The 19,952-nt window shown below is 42.2% G+C and overlaps 1 long non-coding RNA gene across 8 annotated transcripts in view; it reads right to left on the bottom strand.

The window, feature by feature from the left end:
- Positions 1-19,952, bottom strand: part of LOC142363144 (uncharacterized) — an 89,190-nt gene that overhangs the window by 37,610 nt on the left and 31,628 nt on the right. For 7 of the 8 annotated variants that reach the window (XR_012765529.1, XR_012765525.1, XR_012765530.1 and 4 more), the window contains 2 exons: positions 1,960-2,060; positions 89-164 (listed from right to left, as the gene is read on the bottom strand). This is a non-coding gene — a long non-coding RNA (uncharacterized LOC142363144). Of the gene's footprint in view, positions 1-84; positions 165-1,959; positions 2,061-19,952 lie in introns of all 8 variants that reach the window. The other variant, XR_012765532.1, reaches the window with a different exon arrangement.

Here is a 19,952-nt window from a genome sequence, read left to right on the forward strand (position 1 = left end):
CTCACTCTGAAGGAACCTGCACATTACCTCAGCGTACCTGACCCACCAGCAGTAATACCATTAGGACCTTTTTCCCCCACTCACTCACATCGTCGGTGTGGCACAGGCTCTCCTTCTGCTGAGCTCCTTCAGTAGGTCTGTGATGCTGCCTGTCTCCACAATACCTGGTTTGAAAGAAAAATCCTGAATGTCAAAGAAACACAAATCTTTGCCACCAAAATATGTGCATTATTTCTAAAGAACTGACATCGCTTTACATATTGCAGAATTGGTCCCATATATCTGGGAAGTCTGTAACGGAAACGGATCTAAAGCAGCTAAGAAATAATCACGGGAAAGCATTTTGGATTCAGCCAAGTATGAAGTAAGGCAGTCTATTTTCTTCACAGCAAGCTGGGGCTACCTTTCATTCCATGCAACTACATCAATTATATAGAGCTTTAATGGAAAAGGATTTAAAAGCACAAAGGTAAAACAAACATTACTGCTATGTCCAGTAGGATGAAACGACTTGTTTCTATAGTAGGTACAATTTTAGAATTGATAAAAAAAGGAAGGAAGGAGGAATGGAAGGAAGGATTTCTTGTACCTTAACCAGACTCACTGCAACAGTGACATAAACCCGGGATATGGCAACACATACATTTTGGAAATTAGCCCCCACGTCCCCAGCCTCATTGCCAGAGCTCAGATCTGAACTCTCTATTTCTGTATTTCCTATTTACTTCTCTCCAGAGAAGTACGTTTTTTCGTAAAAGGAAAGTTTTAGATAATAAAGTTGCATTTCTTTAAGTCTCTTCAAATTGTGCCTGTACTGCCACGGATCACTGCAAACTATTTACTTCTGTCTACTTTCATCCACACTTCCATTTGCAGGATGTGTGCCATTCAGCTCCGTGTTCCTTAAAAGTTTGATATCAAGTTCTTCATATGCCTAATTTGGGTTTAATTCGAGGCTGGGGTAAATTGTTACAACTCAGATGCAGTCAACAGGAGCAGAGTGACTTACATCCGCTGTGTGTCGGTAAATACTGACAAGATTGATCTCAAACTTTTTCAGAACAAAAGATTTTTTAATATTGGATTAAACAACATAAATGCTGAGCTGTTTTGCCAAACTGTAAATGGCATAACACATGCTTTGTGTGACATCTCTGCATTATCCCTTCGTGGTAATGTTGACATTACATGGTATTGACTCATGGAAGAAGCTTAAATACCCTTTTAAGTTTTCAAGACTCTTTGACAAAGCACTATTTCATTAACAAAATGTTAATGGAATCTAGGAAGCTTGAATCTACAGTATAGCCTGCTGGTTTCAAGAAGCTCTGTTCACTGACTGAGAGATGTAGCTGCAACAGAGCAATGTAACTCTTATTTTCAGGCCAACGGAAAAGGGATCATCTCAAACAGGGCACTCATCGGTCGAGAAAAGAGGACCCAAGGCTGCACAGTGCTCCACTAAAGGGCTACCACACCTTCTGCTGGAGAAGGTCAAAATAGCACAAACGAGAAAATACATCATACCAAGGAAACCCATAGAGACAGCAGGGTTTTCACTGACTTGGAGCTCAGGCTTGTTGCTTGTGGAAAGGAGGAAGACCTAGAGAGCATCACTATGCAGAGTACATGCTCTGGGGTCATATTTGGGAAAAGGGTTAATTATGTGCCAACAGCTAAAATTGTTGGCTTTAACTATGCTGCTAATGGCACACATGCCTCTCAAATAAGCACAGGGGGTTATATTTGATGGGTTCACTTCTAGTGACAGATCTTGGTTTTCAGGTTCTTGGTCTGACGCAGAGCAGGGACTTGATGGTGAGACTGGGGCAGCACAGGAGGAGGAAATGGCCTCACCGGATGTCTCGTGTCACTCCCCAGGACAACAGGAGGAGATGACAATGTGGCAAGGCAGCGGCACGGGAGGGATGGGTTTTCACCCCAGCCAGAACATTTCACCTGTGAATGGCAGAGAGCAGGTCCCCCTTCTGATGGCGGTTGTTTGCTGTCTGCTAGGAGTGATTTTCTTCACAGTACACACATGAAGATAGTGTTGAATGCTGGAAAAAGAGATGCCTGTTTTTAATCCTTTGTTTTCTGAAGTCTAGTAGAGAAACAGGCTGCTTCTGAACAACCAGCCACCACTCTTTTTATAAATAAGCTTATAACTATTTATAATGCATGCTGCTCTTGACTGTGACATGCTCCCAACACCTATTCAGCATTGAACCCTCTGTATATCTTATTTGTAAGTCGAATCTTTGCATGAAAGGTGACAGAGCTTTTCAAGGGCAAAGTTTACGCACACACTGAAAAGTCAACTTCCTAAAGCTAAGCTTTTCTGCCAATTTCTAGATCTGCAATCTCTTTAAGTTAGAAGGAAAGTTATTCTTCACAAAAGAAGAGGAATACTGAATGTATGTCCATTTCCTCGCTTTCGACATTTGACAGTGTTTTGTGTACCACCAGCTTCCACTTTTCGTCCTCCACATTGCATTTCATGTTTTATATGGACTCACATAAAGTAACCCCGAAAGAAAATCATGTAAAAAAAGTGAGAAGTTCAGTGCATAAATGCAAAACTTGACTGAGGCACCCAAGGGCCACCTTGCTGCCTGAAACCGCTTCTTTACTTCTTTAAATGTTTGTATTTCAAGTAGATAAAATCCATAGTAGTAAAGACAACTTTGTCTGACTTACCAGTAGAAGGCATGATGAGAAGTCTGGGAAGGGGGGAAGGTCTCGGAGATATGTTTATGTGCATCCGTGCAATATATTAAAAAATAATTTTAAAAAGACAGCAGTACAGCAGCATGTACAAATAACAGAACTAATCAAACACAGCGAAGCTGTGAAATCTGTCTGCTCTCAGGTACCGATGACTGGATTAAAGGATGGAGCAACCCAGGTGTTAATGAGACAGGAGTCAGGGAGCATCGTGGGACCTGGCTTCGCGCCTGCCGTCTCCGACGCCATCGACAGATTTGCCTTCAGCATTGATGGGATTGGGACCAAGGATTATAAAGGAAAAGAGAATCCTCAGCTGACACATTTGACTGATGGACAAAGGGCTTGTTCCCTGGCTGAAAACAGGCATTTTGGGGCAATAGCAAAGCTTCATACACATCTACCCAATTCCTAGAGAACCGAGTGCAAAGTGATGCTGATGGTCACTATTGTTGCCAGGTTAATGCTCTCCTTAAAAGTATCTTACCCTCTTGGTTTTGTTTTTTTAGTTCAGGTCAAATTACCTTTGCCTCAAGAGGTGTACAAAAACTACAGTATTAATCACAGTCTGATGTCCCAAAGAAAAGAAAAATACTCCTGTAGAAAGGGACGAAAGATTTTGTGCCAAGCTGAATGCAAAGTGCAGACAATTCATCTTTTCAAACACCTTGCTCGCTCTCAGAAGGAGCAGAGGAAACCTGCACCGCCTGAAGAGTGCTTGGCTGCACCGCAACGACGCAAAGAAGCCCTGCAAATCCTCTGCTCAGGGGATTCCTTCCAGCACAAAGCAACTCTACCTTTCAATTCACCACCAAAACACAAGAGAAAAGTGCCCAGAGCACATCCTTGGCAGGCAAAGCAGCCCCCGGTCTGTCCTCCAGACGTGGCTAGTAGAGGGCACTACTTCAGCCAAGAGAGGTTCCTCAAAATTCTGAGGTAACTAAATTAAAAATGAAAGATTGAGGCTCTTCAGGAATAAGCAAATAAAATCCTGAATGGTTGCTACGGTAATGATGGCCACACCAGAATCAGCAGAGTTTAACCTCTGCACAAAATGAATACATCCTACGAATAACGGATCCAGGTGAGCTTTCAGGGCTCAGTATCCCTACTCCTACGGAAATGCAATAACATAATAAAGGAGAAAGTAAGAACTCACAGAACATTGCTCAAAGGTTTCATGGAGAATATTGTTGGCTTTGGTATAAAAAAATTTAAAGCAATTATAGAACAATTAAAATTCAAGGGAATTATAGGAAGAAAGACGTTTCAATTTTGACTACAAAGTATTGGATTCAATCAAGGACACTGAACTTTGTGATCTCCCTGGGGTCACGAATTTTTCACATGAATTAACAGATGCCCATTGAGCTGCAGCGACCAAGCAGGATTTCCATCCTGGCTGAAGATCTGCCCCACGATGTTCGCATCCCGTTGCCAGGAAAGCATCTCCCACCCTCCAGATAGCATTGGTCAAAGCTCTCTGTGAATAACCACTTTATAATGCGAGACACTTACTATGCAGTGGGTCACTGGTAGCAGGGTTGAAAAAGGGACATTCAGATCTAAAAATCACAAGCCTCTATAGTCAACGTTGAAAACATCAGCTCTGTCTCAAAGACTCTTACTGACCTAGGAGGATCAACACATTCAAAGAACAGATTGCTGCAGTATGTTAGCAAAAGTTAGGGAGAGCTGAAAACCTTAAGGTCTTTCAAATCAATCTGTGTGTTACACAAAAGTTTCTCCTCTTCCAAACCTGAGAGAAATGCAGATCGTATTCGTCACACTTTTGGAGAAACCTTTAATCAAAATCTCTCACTTTCTTTTGAACAAGACTACAACACTCCAGAGACACAAAGACAACTGGAAGGCAGAAGTTCTGCAGAAGGGGCATTTTACTTGTAAAACTCCACTTCATCCCCCTTGTGCTTACACAGATCTCTAGTACCCTGTCGACTCAGTGTATCACAGAATCACAGAATGTTCAGCGTTGGCAGGGACCTCTGTGGGTCATCTAGTCCAACCCCCTGCCACAGCAGGGTCACCCAGAGCAGGCTGCACAGTACCACGTCCAGGAGGGTCTTGAAAATCTCCAGAGAAGGAGACTCCACAACCTCCCTGGGCAGCCTGGGCCAGGGCTCCGTCACCCACAGAGTGAAGAAGTTCTTCCTCATGTTCAGGTGGAACTTGCTCTGCTTCATTTTGTGCCCGTTGCCCCTTGTCCTGTTGCTGTAGTTATACCCATACTTATCTTCAGCTGCCACTTTTAGCCACGAATGCTGTGACCATAAATCAAGAAATACTTTTTTTTTTCTTCTAATTTCCTCAACCACATCTGCAATTCCATTAACATAAAACTCAGTAGATGCAACGGGCACCACATGATAGGATTTTTTCTACTCCATCCACAGGAAGGAGTTGAGCTGAGCTGAGCTGTAGCCCACCCTCCTGCCTGCCACTCAGGCACCTCTCTCACCAGCCTTTCCTCAAGGAGAGCATCTGTTATTTCAGAAGAAAAACACCTGTGTAGCATCAGACACCGCCAATTTTCTTGAGGTAAGAGGGTATTTGCTATCTCTGTAGTACAATTATAGGAATCAGCCTTTTTTTTTTTTCTTATCTATGGATAGGTTTTTAAGTCAAAAGATTAAAGAACCAAGAAAAGGTATACAAAAGCTGATAATCCCAACATAGAGACCTTCCAATCGTAAATACTTATCATTCTTAGCATAATATGCAACCTTCAATATACCGTCCAGTTTTAGGCACATTGAAGTCCCCTATAGAAACTACTTCATGCTGCTAAAGAACTTGAGATGAGTTTGGATCCATCATCTTTCACCATGTCAGCCACTCTACGGATAGTTACACACACTTTGTCTGCTCAGTTTTGTCAAATAGCTAGCCCTAGCTTTTATTAATTTACACTGGCTTGCAGAAACTACAGGGCTCTTATGCTTATTTATAAATTACATCCTATCTTCTATCTGTTTTCCATGAAACCCAAGATTTAGAGATACTTCAGGTCTCTGGTGCTGGTACTTCCGTAAGACGGGTATCCCAAATCTTGGCTTGTGGCTTTTACCTTACATTTTTCTGTTGTTTGTGTTTGCTGGGATCTAAACTTCAGGAGAAGCATTTTTTCGTTGCTGCTGCTAACTACATTCCCAAGGGCAAACAATTGATTTGCATGGTGGGTCCTTCTCTTTTGGGATGTTCAGCAGCCTGAGTTGACTTCAAACCTTTTACTCTTCAAACAATTTCACATCTGTGGGATGGGTAAGCATCCCTGCGTAACCAAAAACCGAGAAAATCTGAACTTCCCTTGTCAGCAGAGAGAAGGAGAGAAAACTGGTGGCCATCATAATGCTATCACCATCCCGTGTGAGGTCTTGCTCCCTTTTCCATAAATCACTAAATTTTTGGAAGATGCGACAGAACCGGCCATTACAGAAAGCAGCACACTACAGCACACCTGTACAGCAGTAGCCTACCCAAACCCAAGCTGTAGGCTTGTTCGTGAAAAGATAATACAATGTCCACAGAAATTTCACTCCAAAACTTTTCCTGATGTGAAGTAAAGAAAAAATTCAGTATTTTAGCAGCGTAATGTGGCAGCTCAACAAAGCTGTAACTGTCACCATGGACCGGATAGCTTTGTACAGACAAACTGGTGTTTGGTGGGAAGAGCAGCAAAGGTCTCAGCAGACACGTTAGAGCTCACGTGCACGAGGCTTTTCAGAGGAACAAGCTAAAATTTTAGAGGGAGGACGGAGCCACAGGACGTTTGATGTCAGCAAAAGGCATAGCAAGGATCCCCAGACTGGCAGCAGCCATATTCCTCTTTGCAACCAGGGCAAAGTGTCTGTATCAGGGATATAAGGGGGCTCTCCTGAGGGTACAGAACAGCCTTCCAGCATCATCAAGACAATAGGCCACACTAATTAACTGCTATCCACAACAGCTTTCCAAAACGCTCTCCCCTCTATGAATTACCTTGTGTACTACATATCAACATGCATGAAGGTATACAAAATATCCACTCATCTAGCATGCATAAATCTCAGTTTAAATACAGGTGTGTAAGCACATGTACCTGTTAAATCAACATGATTTTAGGTTTTGTGCTTGCAGTGGAAATCCTCCCACGTTATTGTCAAAGCCACAATTCTTAAGCTAAGAGTTCTACTGCAAATAAAGAAAAGGAAAAGCAGAACAAATATTTGGCATGTATATATATTCAAAACACTGTATGTGTTTCCTCTAGAATGCTGCTTTATCAGTTTATATATAGCATTTTTCTCCTCCTCGCTGACTTTTTGCTCTGTAAAAGCTGTGTAACAGGCACAGCGTAAACCAGAGCTATCCCCAATGCAGGGAAGAAAGGCTCCCTTCACACCCAGAGCCCTGCCCATGCAGCACAGCCACCCCAAGATCACGCAAACCCCATGTGGCATCCACAGCATCAGTCCTGCAAGCCCACGCTTCAAAGAAACAGCAAAATGCGGAAGAACCTGCTCAGGACATGGACCTTGCTGGGTGGCTTGGGGTCTGCAGCTCCTGCAAGCCTCCTGCCACATGGCCACCCCTTGGCCCACCTGGGGTCTCCCTAGAGCTGGAGGTCCGCATCACCACGGCAGCTTTGTGGGCATGGTGAGTCCCAGAGGTGGCTCCCATCTTCATACACTTCCCTCTGGAGCACTTCAGCTACCAGTTCCATGTAGTAGAATATCTGATCCATTTAATGAGGCTTCTGGTGAAAAAACTCCCTTGAAGTCCCTCAGACCATGAGAGCAATTAACTCATGACCCATCTTAACTTTTTTTATACTTACTCTTATTCAACATCAATGACCTCACTGATGGTGCAAGTTCTTTCCCTACATAAGCAGTACAGGAATGTGTCTCACATCCAGCAGATACAGTCAGCTGACAAAGCAACCTGATTGCAGTTACAGCCACGACGTGTGGTTTCATCAGTGTCCCTGGGCTCATCCTGATTTTTTCAATAGCCTCCATTTTGCAGACCTGAGAAAGTAAGGCAATTCATCGCGTTCGCTGCTGGCAGCATTTAGATATGTAACCTACTGCACCCATAGACGAGGCAAATCAGGATGGCATTGCAGGAGAACAAAATACACAAATGGGATTGGGAACGGTGGCTCCTCTTCATGAAACTGCTCCCAAGCACATCCCACTTCAGCATTACATACACATGGATGTATTCAAAAACTTTTACCCAAATGTACACAATGTGTATTCTTTGCATTGCAAATAATTTGTAATAATGCACATTGAAAAGGAAATATGGCATCAAGTGGAGTATAATTTTATATAATTTTTAAAAAGACAAACTGACATACAAGTTTCTCCACATCAGAAAATGGAAGAAGAAATGAGGAAGACAGCAAGCAACAGATACACAACCAGAGATCATTAGTCTAAAAATGCCCTTGAAAGAAACTTTTTCAAGGTTTTCTGTTTGTTTTATTTCTGTTTCTGTTTTTTTATTTGTTTGGGGTTTTGTTTTTAGAGTGAGCAAGAATGAGGATAAAAGGAAACTAATTCCCCACGAAAGGGCCTCCTACGGCCCAAGCGGGATGGCCTGCTGACTCCGGCCACCACGCCGTAACCTCTGCGAGGGGGAAGGCATGTGAGTGCACACCTCCCGTTGAACGAGGCTTGGGACAACGATTCCCACTGATGGCAATGCAGATGTCACGGGGAAAACAAAAGAACCTCCGAACCCTTCTGCTGGCGTAGGTCTGACGGCCCCACCTGCATCCTATACATTAATCCGTTGGCCAGGAGGGCATCTCCGCACCCCTGAGGGCACAACAAGCCACCACTCCAAAGTTAAAAGGCAGGTGAAACAGTTGCAAGCTGGAACTTCTATTCTGTGAGAAATTCCAGTATTTTCATCAGTGCAAAAGGGAAATGAAACCTTAAAAAATTCCTGCAAAATTGAAGTTATGACAACATTTTATGGAAATGTTACATTTTAATAATATGCAGTGGTCACCTGAAAGTGTTAAAATTCTCCAAATGTAACAAAATATAAAACAAAGCGTATAACAAATATGGGAACTACACTATAAATAATATTTTAAAAAACAGAAACCTGTACAAATTCAGCGTCACCAAAATGAAACACCTCAACTTCACGCCAACGGAGACGAAAGTCAAATGATGCGTTGGAACACATTTTTGTCTCCAAACTCATTATAATCAACAAAATCTGTACAGAAAATTTCATTTTTATTTGAACTGGGTTTCAGATTCAAGGCTGTTTGAACATGTTTTGACTACCTATATCCAAGAAAATTGCTGCCGCCCCGACCTCGTCTGCAAAGGTGATGCAGGCAAATGGAAGAGTGTTACTCATTCCTAACGAAGGGAAGCCTAAGCCCTATGTTTTCTATAAAATTGGTGGTCTCGGCTTATTTCTCAGCAAAAATGCTCTAAGGAGGGGTAAAACCAAGCTATTGTCACTAAGACTTTCTTCCTGTAAGAAACCGTACTACAGTGCATTTACTGGTATGCTGTGAAATACCATAAATCATTCTGACAACATGATACTTGTCAAAATAAAGGCATAAAATACATCTCAGAATAAAATATCCTCAATCTTATTTATTTGTTTGCTCACTCACGCCATTTGGCTTTTCTCAGTGGGTTTCCCAGTCGTTAGGGTGAATTAGTGAGGTTCTGCTGTAAAAACATGACCGTGTGCATATTCACGGGCTTACGCACACCGAATACCTGCATGTAGCGCTGCGCGGTGTTCGAGGGAACGAAGAATAAAGCTTTCAAAGGACGCATCAGTTTTCCTGCAATATTTGTTCTCTTTTCCAGCATTTTTCCCCCCTCCCTCCCCCCCCCCTCGCCAAATATTTCACTAATGCTCAATGGTGGCATGGTTTAAGGGAGTCCTGCATGGAAAGCTCCTTCAGCTGCTTAGCCCAACAGCATAAATTTGATCTCGTAATTAGTATTCAGCTCAGCATCTTGGACAGAAACCAATGTTACAGCCAAGAGGTGGTTTAAATCACATAAATCATAGATCAATGACAGAACTCTAAGCACTGGATAGATTACAAAAGTAAGCTTTAGTTAAAAATAGATTAACCATTTCCCTGCAGGAATTCCTTCAAAAAAGCCCTGAATATAAAACAAATAAAATTAAATCTGATAATTTTTTTTCTAATGTATGCATATACTAGATGAATTGTTCCTTCCCTTGACAGTTACACACTGATTAAAGAAATGTGTTAACATGCTATTTCAATGGAAAATACTGTAAATTGTGGAGACTTTAATTTTTTTAATGAGTCTTCAATAGCTGGAAAGAACGTACCAGTGATGTTGTGTACAGCTAGGTTTATAACAATAGTTGCAGCAACCAACAGATATTTCTTTAGCTGCAGTTTTTTCCCAAGCCAAGAAAAATGTTTTTAAGAAGTGTTTTTGAAGTATTATATGTTTTAATTTTAGCTAATAAAGTGCCCCGTTCTAAGAAGTATCATGAGCCACCTGCTATCCTGATTTAAGCGCCCGTGGGGGTACTCAGCATCTTGAAGGATTGTGCCCAAGATCACCAAATCGTTAAAACTTCAGTGGAAGAGCAAATACGGAGCTGGCTCTCTTCGCCTTGACTAAGGAAGGAAGGAGGATTTGGCTCCTGCAATCCAGTTCTCCGCTGGTGTAAACCAGCATCGCACCAAATGGGGGTGTACCGATGGGGGTGGGTTGTGTCAGCCGGGAATCCACCCTGCAAACCGAGAACTGCAGAATACAAATAAAAACTATGCGCTTGCTCCTGTGTATTTTACTGTGTTTTCCTCCCAGGAGGTCAGACATTATTCAAAAGATGGGGAAAAAACAAAGAGACCCAAAACTTTTCAGCGTCCGAAGGAAAATTTGCATGTCTATTTTCTTAGCTGCAGAACTGAAAGCGAGAAATGCCTGAGCAGCACCTCAGCCTTTCCTCCGGCCAGAGGATCCCCCGGTTCCAAGCCGCCGCGGCTGGAATAACGCCCTCCAATTCCTCCCGCTGACGGGCAGGCGCACTGGAGGGAGAGAGCCTGTTCAACACGCACAGTCCGAAGCAGCTCAGGCAACATCAAACAGATGGAAAGCGTCAGGCACCCGGTCCTGCCACCTTGTATGCCATGTTTATACTCTCTAAATGCAGTTTAAAATTAGCTATAAAATGATCAAATAAAACGGAGACAAACCCCAAACTTCCTTTTCCTGGACTACCAAATTTCGATCAGTTGGAGAACTGAAAGTACCAGAAGTTGCCCCAGTAAAAACTTGCACGATTCTTAGAGTAGTAAATAACTGTTGTAGCCACGATATAATGAAACCAAACCTCCTGAGCACCAGTACCTGTTTGTACTCCCCACAGATCACAAAAATATGAATGTAAGGGTTGTTACTATATCTGGAATTTTAAACATAAACAATACCACTCTTATAGGCATTTACTTTTTTTTGCAAATACTTGAGATCCATCAAAAAGAACACTTTTAAACTTGTAGTGCTTTATGGAAATCACTGCTTTCGATTTCCAGGACCTGTTCCACCAGAAGAAGCAAGAAGCAAGCTGCTCGACAGCTATTTGAGGAACAGCATTCAGCTTTCAAAACCAGCACCCTGAGTGATAGAAGGCTGCAATATATGCAATCAAGAGATAGATTCAAACAATAATAACTAGCACGGGCTCCAGGGCATAGCAGAATGTGTCATTTACTTCAGACCCGATCCCTTAAACTTCAGTCCTGTGAGCAGTTCACTGGAAAATAGATGGGACTGCACATGTAAGCATAGACTACTCACACAAGAAAGTTTTCAAAGGCTCTGCATTTTCTACGGTGCTGAAAAATGCATCGCAAGTTTAGCAAAACTAAAAAAAAGAGAGAAAAAAAATCTCCTGTAATAAGCCAAATTGTCAGAGAGATGTCAGGGTTAATTTTTAAAGGCACATTTCCCTCCAGCAACAATTCTCTTTAATTATTTCCATGTGAAACACATTATCAGGCATGTTCGTTCCCTGTTCTCAGCTTGCAGTGGCTGACACAAGATGGGTGCAAGATGTTAAATCTTCTCCAGTGCTGCTCATACACGTGGGTGCTGGGTACCCTGGTCCTTGCTGGCTCCGGTCAGAGCACCTGCTGTCCCCACCGCCTCCCGCTCCTCGTACAGAACTTTGGGGGCCACCACCTCGTAGTCACGACAGCAAAGCTGGGGGTGGGGGGAGATATGGCTCAGGAAAAGCTGCTGGATTTCAGAGTGTGGCCCTTGACACATAAACAAGCACCAAGCACAGCACAGAGCCCGCAGTCACGCTGGTTTAAGGTTTGTCAGGTAACCAGAGCACACGTAACAGCTTTCCAGCATATTTGCATGGGAATTTATTCAGATTTTTTGGTTGTTTTTTTTACTTTGAGTTTTAATAGTTGTGTGGCTTAGATCAGGCAAAGTCCTGTCGAGCTGCTGCAGGATACGGTCCCATAGGATACTTCTTCAGGAGTTTATGAGAAACACCTAATGTTCCTTGCAAGTAGTAAGGACACTGTTCAGAGATCCAAAATAAAATATCAGCTGAAAAATACAAGTGGCAGTGGTCTCGAATTTACATATGTAGAAGAAACCTTGATCTAATGCATCGGTTCAGTGTCGCAAAGCATCACGTTTGATCAAGTGTTTCCGATGTTGAAGGTGGGTTTTTGATTTTCTAACATTATTTCAGATTTGAGAGACATGTATTTAAAGTTCTTAAATATGTCAGTAGTCACATCGATCTATTCAAACCTCTGCTTGGTGCAAGGAAAGCCGAATCTTTTTCTTGAGAAGGAAGGCTGGAAGGGAAGGGGCTTTGGACCAACTCTACCAGATCATCTGTAATCTAATGGTCTTTTTTATACCACCCACAGTAAAACTCACTATATAGCTAGTCATAAGATTAAAAGCCTTTCAAGTTGCTATCTTGGGAAATTTCTTTCAAGGAAATTACTACAAAGCCTTGTTTTAGTGTGTTCCCCTACTGTGAGTCCTACTGTGTTTTTTTAATAAGGAAAGTTATCCATCCATAGAGGTGTATCCTGTTCTCCATGCTTGAGTGTCTAACAGCAGGCACATACAGTAGACACTCTGATGTTTTGCCTCTTTAATTTTCACTCCATAATGTTGGTGCCTGGTTTTCCTGACTGCACCTTCAGAGCAGTTTAATTATGGGCGTGCACAGAATTTTGAGAGGGGATTTTCAGCAACAAAATTCATATGCTAGGAACAAGTATAATACATAAAGATTCAGAATTTTTTACCATAAAATAAAATCCTGCTACGCAGTTATCACAGGATGGAAAGTGCGATAAAATTACCAAGAGAAAAAAACACAAATACTTCATGACTAGAACAGAAAAGAGTATAGAGATGCTTCATTTAGTCTTTAAAAGATGCTTCATACAGATACAGAGATGCTTCATACTGATATAGAGATGCTTCACTGTAGTCTTTAGAAAGACAACCGTATGCTAAATATGAAATTACAGCAGATACATCGCCGTGCTTTCAAGCAAATAGGACACGGTCATAGGTTTCTACACTCAAACTCCCAACCAAACAAAAATAGCTGATGACACTGAATGTATTATCCCAGGGATTTTACCACTGATTTTGATGAAATTTTTAAAATCAAGTCCAGTATCTCCCCAATAAAAGATTACCGTATCACTCAAATATCAGACTTGAAACGTGGTGTTTTTTTTAATAATGGGCCAGGTACCGGGATATAAATGAGCACTGCTCCATTGACTTCAGACAGGGTATGAAAATTGATTCAATGGAGCACCATCAGTTCTCACCAGCTGAGTATCTGTCCCTCTAATCACAACTAAAAAGATTTTCTTAGTCAATTAAAGGCTTGAAGCCTTTACTCACACAGAATCGCTGTTGAAGTCGGTGCTAACAATGCATCCATTTCAATCTTAACAAACCGCAGTGCGCGCTCTGCCTGGTGGCACCGTTAGTGCTATATATTGAAATATGCGCTCCCGCCATCCTAAGGCATCGACGGAGCGATACGTACCCTTCCATACTGTCTCACGTGGCCCAGAATAATACCTGACTACCCTCCAATTCTGACGCGTTTCTTCAGTAACTGACAAAAAAATTAGCACATTCATTATTTTTGCTAACAGGAGTATGAGCTATATGAAGAAAACATGTACCTATGCTGACAGAATGGGAGTACTTTAATTTCCAAATTACATACATAAATAAATCAAGCCACATAACCTGATAAATGAAAGATTATGAAAATAGTAATATCCTGCAAAATATTGAAAGGCATCATAATTCCTCAAACAATTATCTTCTGTCATATTTGTGAGTAGCCCATGTAGTTCCTGAACAGAAAATACAAATGTGCTCCTTTAAAATTCATGAAACCACTCATTCTGTCATAAAAGCAGGCATCTTTCATGGCTACTTATTTCACACAGTCTCATAACTAATACTGACAGATACTTGGAATGCAAAAAAAAATGAGCACCGGACAAAGAACAGGAGCTGCGCAATTCTTACATTTTAATGCTTAAAACAGAAAATAAAATCATAGATTCTCTACCCTTACAGAATTTCTGGTACAATTAAATTAAAAATTGTAGATAAAAATGAGATTGTACAAAGACTGGTGGTATACTGCTACCAGGATTGGGCTGTGCTGCATCCATGACAACAGGATGGAAGGTTGCTTTTAATACTATTATCTTACATACCCACAGCTGAATGCTAATGCAGCTATACTGAGGAAATCAAGTTTCAGATCCGTATCCACTGAACTTACATCCACTAGGCAGGGAGTTTAAAAGCCAGGCTAACATACAAAGACCAATATTATAGCTCTGTCAACTCCCCAAAGGTCAGGTATTTCAAAAGGTATACACAAATATTAATTGTCAGGTAGTTCTGTACTGAAGACCAGAACTGAGGCAAAAATCAGGTTATGTGACCATAATTTTCTTCCAATTTCATTTTATAAAATGCAGGTGCAGAAGAAAACAAAGATTAACTCAGATCAGTTTATGTTCTCAGCACTGACACACGATGATGCTGTTTCTTATGAACGTTGCTCAGAAAGGATTTTACCTGTTTTCCTCCATGAAGGAGACAGAAAATATGTGTGAAAGCATCTGGGCAGCCTGGTTTTCCAGCGGGTGCCAACAGTTCTACTGACCTGTCCTTATCCCGGCTGGGGGACACAGCTCCCGACTGCAGGCTGCCCTTTGCCCGCACAAGGAACCTCTGCTGTACCCAGGGGAACAGAAAGCTCTCCCATAGAATCATAGGTTGGAAAAGACCTCTAAGATTACCAAGTCCAACCATCCACCCAACACCACCATGCCTACTAAACCATAGCCCGAAGTGCCACATCTACACTTTTTTTTAACACCTCCAGGGATGGTGACTCAACTACCTCCCTGGGGAGCCTGTTACATCTTCCTGCATAAGTAACCTCATCAAGATGTGGACCCGCATCAAGATGTGGACCTTCAAAACAAACTCAGCCAAAGCACCAGTCTGCTGTTGCCTCACTCCCTTCTTGAATTAACTGTGCAAAAAAATACATGTAACGTCAGACAGAAACAGCACCAGGCAGAGCCCATCCATAAAATCCTGCAAAAGATTTGCTCTGGGTTCGCCCATGGGCACCTCCGTACCCGCCCAGCGCCTTCCACAGACATTGTCTCCAACTCCTGAATTCTTCTTGTTCTAGATTTAAAAACACAGTTTGCTACAAAACCATTTAAAAAACAAAACAAAACAAACAAAACAACAAAGTTACTATTCTTTGGGGCAACTAGCTTAGTATTTCCCAAATAAAAGAATTTCGAGATGTCTTGTGAACTTGATGCATCTCTTCCTCGTTGGTGCCAACAAAACCACAACAGTTCATCGAGTCCCCAGGCAGAGAAGCCCTCTAAAGCCTTGTTCTCCCAGAAGTGATACCGTGTGACTGGCAACACTGATCCACCTTCCAGAAGGTGAAGACAGCCTCACAAATACTTTAGACTCTGCTTAGCACCCAGGTAATTCTCAGACATCCTAAGCTATCTATTTTTCCTTCTCCAACCCTCTACTCTTCTGGATAGAGAACTCCAAATTATTTCAACTACTTCAAATTATTGAGCTACTGACCACTTTCCTACAATAGGTTGTAACCCATTGATACCCAAATCCAACTTACTTATAAAACATTGGCTCATGTGCTGTCATAACCTGCACCGTTTCTACGTGCAGTACAAGGCTGTTGCAGCAAAACCTTGCTCTGTTGTGCTCTTGCACTGTCTCCTGCTGTAGTCAAGCATGTGGACACTCTGGCAGGTACAAATGCCCCATTTTTTTTGTGAATGCATTCTTAGAGTTACTACACATGAAATAAATACAATAAAATAAATAACACATAAATAAATATAATAAAATAATCTGGACCAACTGAACTATAATAATGAGAAGAGGTGCTTCTGGTGAAGGCTTTTCAAGCCCATAAGGTGTACTTGCAGGACACCAAGCCAGCCATCATGGAAATGAGGGTTCACTAATAAATCACTGCAGCAGCACAGTTCCCAAGGGGTTGATTCCCCTGTGCAGAGTATCCTTTCTCTTCAAATGCACGGCTTCAGTGGGGGAAGAAGAAGATGCTTCATTTAAGGAAAAGTAAAAGGCGGCAACAACGGTCACAACGATGAAAACATTGGCCTCTAAGTGGCAGAATGACAAAAAGTAGTAGCATTTTATTATATTGTAATTGAAAAAATATTGTTAGTGGAAGTGTATTTAAGAAACGCCCCACAAGTGGATGGAATATAAAATTAATCCTCAGAGCCCAGAAAGTCCCTGAGGATGCAGAATCCATCATGAAGTTACCTCCTGTCCCAGATTTTCTTGTTGCTTGCCTCTGCTGACAACAGTTATCTTTTCATTAGAGTATTTGATATCAATTTACTCAGACACCGGGGGCAAAAAAAAGATTTCACTTTCTTCTTCTGAAAGACACTGATCCACAGAATTAGTACTTTGAACAGATGCCAGGGTAAAATAGTGACACATTTTCTAAACTAATAACCACAGGTGGCCACAGCAAATTGTCCAAAGCCTCTCAGGTCTGCCCAGGCAGCTATGACTCTCCTGAATTTCTGATGATTCTCATACAGACAACATCCCTGAATGCAAAGGTGTCTCCTTCCAGTCATCTCTTGCTGTGGTTCATATTTCTAAACCAACCCCATAACAAAAAGTCACCATTTTTAATGTCCTCTTTCAGATAATGCCCACCCTTCTGCAGCAAGCAATGCAGTAATTGCCTAACATGCATTTTCAGACTAAAATATCTCAGAAGACGTTAGTCTCCTTTTTGGAAAGTATTAAGCATTAAATTAACTTCATGCCATACAACAAATAACCTCAGGCAGGATGTCTACCTCACCTAATTTGACAAAACACTTGGCCACCTTCTGCTTCTGACTGTTTCCAGTGCTGCAAGGACCAATGGTGCAAAGCACCTGGAGAAGCCTTCAGCCAGCCAGCAATGACCCAGTTGGCACAAGGCTGTCACACAGCTTATTCCCAGCTGACCTAGTATCTGGTGAAACCCGTGGTTCACCCCAAAGACAGTGTGAAACTTTGCCTATTTAGAATGTTTTTATGGTCTTCGGATCATTTCTTTTTCAAACCTTGATTACACTGAGGATTTGTCACAGAGACCATTAAAAAAACTGAACTGCCCTGAAGTGACTGGTTCTGCACCCACAAGGCATCCGATATAGGTGCTCAGGGTAGAGCCCAGTCATCCAGTAGGAGCCCAGGCAGGGGAACAGCCTTGGCTGAGATGTCACAGAGCTGCACTCCTTTCTGTGTACCCAGAGTTAGGCTTAAGCAATAAGCTGACTCTGCAAATAAAGAAATGCTTCTGGACTTGCAGCAAGCAGAGCTTGTGCTTTGCCACAGCCAGAAGAAACAAAAATTGGACATCTAAAATTAGACAGCGTGAGTTTTCTCCTAAGCGTCACTGTGTCTTGGTGGAAGAGTAGAAAATGAAGGTGGAAACCTGAGAGGACCAGAAACGAACCCCTCTATTTATCAGCAGGACACCCACACCATGGGCATGGGAGCCTCTGTACTCAGTACATCACTGACCTACGATGATCCCTCACATACAGCAAAGATCTGTGCGGGTTTAGACTTGACAAGGCTACAAATAAGGTACAAAAAAATGTTATTTTTATCAGAAGACTTAGGGATCGAATTGAGACAACCAATTTATTCCAGCAGAAACCAACCCATCACCTGAGAATACTTGCGTAGAAGGTTTCCCTCCAAAAACAGAGAGTCAAAGGAAATGAAAAAGCATCGGTTATTGCTGTTCCTCCATCATTTTTTATCATATTACTTTGATGCTAAAATGAGCTTCCTCACTCTGAACCCCCCCTCTCAGGGTAGGTGTGCTGGGAATCCGGTACAAGATGCAAAAACCAGCCTGCAAAACTGCGAGACACTGAGCAGAGCATCCACTCTGATCTTCAGCTCCTTCACTGCCTTCACCGCAGCTTCAGCAAAGACTGAACACAAAATCCCACTTTCTGCCCTCAGAGGAAACTATAAGTGGTCATATTTTATCCCATAGTCATTTTACAACGTGGACAACACCCAAAATCATGAATCCGGCTTCATTCAGATGAAAAGCTCTTGTCCCCAGAAGAAGCCCTGATCTGGGATGGGACCTATGGGTGGGAGCGGGAGTGATGATCCCAGTGGTCTTCCCACTCCACGGGCAGGGATGATCCCTGGGATGCTGAGACCAGAGCTACGGGGCTGAATCCACTCCCAGCCCCCATTACTTTGACTGCCAGCCCAGGCAGGGAAAATACACAGCAATTAAATGTGTTCGGACACTGCATTCGGGAGATTTCATTTCAGCCTCAGTTTCTTCCACTGAACATTAGACCTGGGGCTTTTTCTAGTCAACTCTGCTTTTCTGGAAAACAAAAATACTCAAGAAATTCAGCCACTTTTAAAAAGAAACCTTTAAAGAAGGTTAGACATTGTGTTTTGGAAGCTGGTCTGAATGATTGGAGTAAAAATGCTCAAACCAACCTAATACCTCTTGCCTTTCATTAATTTGGGTATGCAGGCATCTAACTGTCTGAACATTTTTATTGGCTACTTTAAAAATAGATATACGGTTTGGCTATGATTCCTTAGTATTTACTTCCGAAAAATTCTGAGGTGATATTGTTGTTTACGGAAAAAAAAATCATATTCCCTCAGTCCATTAGCTTCCCAGTTGTCAGCAGTTTATGCTGTCTTCAACTTGGATATTCAGTATTCATTTAAAATTATTTCTCTAATGTTTTATCCTGCTTTTCCTTAAACAGCTATTCCTGTTTTGCTAAAGAAAGTCATCCAAACATTATTTGTATTTCTATTACTAATATAGAAGTTTTACAAGACAGGGAAGTTCTGGGTGAGACAGTCAGCTGCTCAGGCTGACGATGAGAACCTTTGAAAAATGCCCTCCATAAACATGACATTGACATCATTACAACATCATAAAATCACAGAGTCAAATCCTTTAAATGTGAAAATACTCCAGTTACTCTTCTATCTGCGTCTGCAAAGCCAGTCACTTGTTGCTGTGCAGCACTGCACTCCAACTACCGAAGCCGTGTTTTCCCTTCCCTGAACAGCTGACCAGCCTTGGGTTTTGAGAGACAAACTCGACCCAACCTCCACCCAATGACTTCAGATACATTTTTCCCATTTTTGACCAATTCTCTATTTTTTTCTGAGAATCGCGTGGCAGGCATTTTCTTGGCAGCGTTCGCGGGGCAAAGCGGGGCTTTCCCTCCTCCTGGGGCTCCCTGGCAAACAGCCCATCTGGCACCCACGCCGCAGCCTTTGCTAGGTGGGATCTGGCATTACCAGTAGCAATCACGGCCGTAAGCAGCCCCACGACACACAAACAAATGACTTCCAGATTACTCTTTTCCCCAGGACGTGGAGAAAGCGAACGTATAAAACACCACTTGTTTTTTTTCACTGCAACTCACGGTGGTGATAATTTAATGTGGGTCTGCTGTAATGTGCTTTTCTTAAGCCACCCATTCCTCTCCAAAGGCTTTAACACCGCAAGGTCTTGCCTAAGCTCGGCTCCCAGGT

Source organism: Opisthocomus hoazin, chromosome 14, assembly GCF_030867145.1.
Source record: "Opisthocomus hoazin isolate bOpiHoa1 chromosome 14, bOpiHoa1.hap1, whole genome shotgun sequence".
Classification (NCBI taxonomy): domain Eukaryota; kingdom Metazoa; phylum Chordata; class Aves; order Opisthocomiformes; family Opisthocomidae; genus Opisthocomus; species Opisthocomus hoazin.